The sequence below is a fragment of the Anastrepha ludens genome, chromosome X (genome assembly GCF_028408465.1).
Source record: "Anastrepha ludens isolate Willacy chromosome X, idAnaLude1.1, whole genome shotgun sequence".
Lineage (NCBI taxonomy): Eukaryota > Metazoa > Arthropoda > Insecta > Diptera > Tephritidae > Anastrepha > Anastrepha ludens.
Genome location: NC_071503.1, coordinates 98302961 through 98306917, shown reverse-complemented (window position 1 = coordinate 98306917; position 3957 = coordinate 98302961).

The window sequence follows — 3957 nt, the reverse complement described above, 5'->3', positions numbered from 1 at the left end:
ACTTCGTTAAATATAAGCAAGCGTTAAAGGATTTCAACGATTTAAATAAATCTCTCTATAACAGCTATATTACCAATATAGCGAATCCCAAAATCTTCTGGAAATACATAAAATCTAGAAGGAGTAGTGCCAGTGTTCCCACTGGTATGTTTTTCGATAATAGCCAAGCGCGAACCCCAACTGAAACGGCAAACTTGTTTGCTGAATTTTTAAAATCTAATTTTGCTGACGACGAACTTGATCGCCCATCCGACTTTTCTTCTGACTTAGATTATGCCCTGAACTTTGGAGGTCTTTGCCTCTCTTCTGAGGATATTAGTAATGCTTTAACTAAATTGAAATCATCCTCTCAAACTGATGCTGATGGACTTTCAGCAGTTTTGATAAAAAACTGTCCGGCCTTCGTCTATCACCTGAAAATTATTTTCAACAAATCTTTATCGTCGGGGTGTTTCATTGACGCATGGAAACTCTCTTTCATTACGCCCTTCTTTAAGAGTGGCAATAAAAATGACGTTAGAAATTATAGACCTATCTCTAAGCTGTCGACTATTTCCAAAATTTTTGAGCATGCGGTCTATGCAAAGCTGAGTTTTGCCGTTAAATCTTTAATTTGCCCTAATCAGCATGGGTTTATTGCTAACAGATCTACAGTATCTAATCTGGCCGTTTTTAGTGAATACTGCATTGATTCTTTCTCCGCTGGCTTCCAGGCCGACTGTATTTACACCGACTTTTCGAAAGCCTTCGACAAAGTTTCTCATAGAATCTTAGTTAAAAAATTAGCTAGTCTTGGCTTTCATTCTACATTTCTGCAATGGATAAACTCTTATTTGAGCAATAGACGCTGTGTTGTAACAATCGATGGTATTTCATCTACCTCCTTTGCTGCCATCTCAGGTGTTCCGCAAGGAAGTATCTTGGGACCGCTTTTATTTGTGTTATTTATTAATGACATCAAAAGTTGTTTCACATTTGCTAAATTTTTGCTTTATGCTGATGACCTTAAGATCTTCTCAGCGATCAAGACGCAAGAGGATGCCATTAAACTTCAAGCCGATATGAATAGGCTTTACTTCTGGTGCCAGAATTCACGACTTTCGCTGAACTTATCTAAGTGCTTCCAAATATCTTACTCTAAAACATCTAATATTTTGTGCACTAAGTACAGGATCTCGGCATGTGTCCTGCAGTGTGTTAGTGAGTTTAAGGACCTTGGCGTCATCTTCGATAACAAATTCTCTTTTAATAACCATATAAATTATATTACTTCTAAATCTTTTTCGATGTTGGGCTTCGTCAGACGGAACGCCACTAAGTTCTCTGATCCCTATACCATTAAGTTACTGTATACATCTTTTGTTAGATCTCATTTAGAATATGCTGCTTTTATTTGGAGACCTTGTAGTCAGCAAGCTATTAATAGAATCGAACGTGTGCAAAAAATATTTCTCAAATATGCCCTTCGGTCCCTGAATTTTATTGATCCCATGCCATCATATTCTGCTCGTCTCATGCTTATAAGTCTCAAGTCCTTAGAGATTCGTAGGACTATACTGTGTCTGTCTTTTACTCATAATATTATTACTGGAGTAATTGATTGTCCCTACTTGTTGGAAAGGATTCGATTTAATGTTCCCCAGCGATTTCTTAGGAACTTCTACCCTTATTATGGGGGAAACTTTAAAACTACGTATGCCAGCAATGCTCCCATTACTCGTGCTTTACGGGAATTAAATGCCGTTCATAATGATGTTCTTCTTGATTTCTCGCTTTCAAGAACAGCACTTTTAAATCTTTTGAATTCTATATTATAGTTAGTTAGTAGCTAGTATAGTTTTTAAATACATATAATATATTTGTAGCTTAATCTAAGCAACTTTTGTATCATAGTCTGTAAGGATTGTAATTCATAGACTTAAATAAATAAATAAATAAATAAAATAAATAAATTGAATAGTAAAGTCTGCTTTCGACGAGCATCATGTCTGTCCTATTGTATGGCGCAGAAGCTTGGACGATGACAATAAGATCTGAGACGAGCTTTGGATAAATTGAAAGAAAGATTCTGTGAAAGATTTCTGGATCTTTGCACGTTGACGAGGGCGATATCGCATACGATAAAAAAATGAACGACGATTGCCATGGTACAGCGTATAAAGGTCTAGCGGCTCCACTGGCTAGAACGCTCTGGTTCTGAAAGCACTTCATGTGGTATAAGCTGGTGGTAACAGAGAAAGAGGAAAACCTCCTCCGTATTGGAAAGATCAGGTGGAAAAAGACTTGGCTTCACTGGGTGTATCCAACTGGCGCCGGTTAGCACGATATAGAAATGGCGAAAAATCATTTAAGCGGTTATCGCACCGATCAAATAGGAAAAGCTACATTAAAATTACAGTGTCCGGCTCTCGAGGTGTAACCAACTTCAGACCGCTCGCGCAGCTGATGCACGGGCATCAGATGTCTGGTAATTTGATAAATGACAGTCCAGGGTATTGATAGCAAGCGCGCGGAAGCATTTGGCCGAGAGCAAACCCGAAAAAATCAATAATGGATTTCAAACGTAATAGTGTGATTGCATTATGGTAGGTAGGTAGATGAAATAGTTAAATCGTCGGTCTGTCACTATAGCGCCGTTTTGATACCATTATGAGACCTCCACCAGGCAGATATCTACAGCCAGCCGGAGCTGTTGATATAATAGAGGAGATTGATTAGATTTAGGTTGGCGCACTGCCCCAGGCTGTCGAAGAAAGGAGCGCCCAGTGACCTTAGTCGTCTAGCTGCCAAACCCGGACATTGACAGAAAAAATGCTCTACAGTCTCTTTCTCTAAAAGGTCCCTACAGCTTCTGGAATAGGGGTTAAATGGTGACCCTAGCTTTTCCGCGTGTGTGCCGATCGTCTATTGACCGGTAAACACAGCTACGAGTTTGGAAATTGAATGGCGAGGAGTCCAAAGAACTTTCTGAGTCCTTCGTATATTTTATTGGGGCCACAGGGTTTTTGAAAAATCACATATAGAAATGGAGCTCCATCTTTTCTGCGCTTTCCTCGGAAATAATTTGGGCAGTTCCTCTTTAAAAACTGTCAGGAGGATGCCGATGACCGGGTAGGAGGCCTCTGAGGCCAATTCAGTCCCCTTCTTGGCAAGCTCATCAGCAAATTCACTTCCCTCTATGTTCCTATGTCCTGGAACCCAGAGAAATGTTACCAGCAACTTTGATCTCTTCCTTACAGGAATTTACTTATTTCGTTCTGCATCATGGCGTCGTCAAAGCCTTAATCGCAGCTTGGCTATCGGAAAAAATGTTAATATCTCCCTCGCTCCCGCACACTAGCAGTGTTCGGCAGTTTAAATGAGACAGATAAATTGGCTGATTTAGAGAAAACCCCTGGTCCGACTCCCGATTCCATTTTGGAACCGTCAGTGAAGACAGAGGTGCGAGCTTCGGTGCAGATTTTCCTCTCGATCCAATCCTGCCTATTTGGAAAGATTGCCCTAGCACGACCCTCAAACTCTAGTTTGCGGATGGACAGAACTGTTCGAAGCTCGGAGAAATACGGTGTAGACTGCGACCATGTCTCTTGAGAGATTGCCTCCAGAGGCCAGTCTTCTTTAACCTGATTGCACTTTGAGCTGCGTTGGAAATGACGGAAAAGTCGATGGAAAGTAAGTGCAAAGATATTGCACTATATTTGGGTCGAAAATCACAACCAGAGATTGTTCGTGAGCTTTAGCACCTTAAAGTAACTAAAGTTTTCGTTTATCGCACCATTACTCGTTACAACGATACTGGTAGCATCGCAAAACATCATGGAGGTGGTAATCAAAAGACTACAACATAACGTGAAATGGTTCAAGAAGAAAATGATAAGGTTTATTTGACCGACCGTTCAATACGAGAATTTGTGTCATTGAATGACCAGCAGGCAGCATCCGCCAAAGGTAATAACT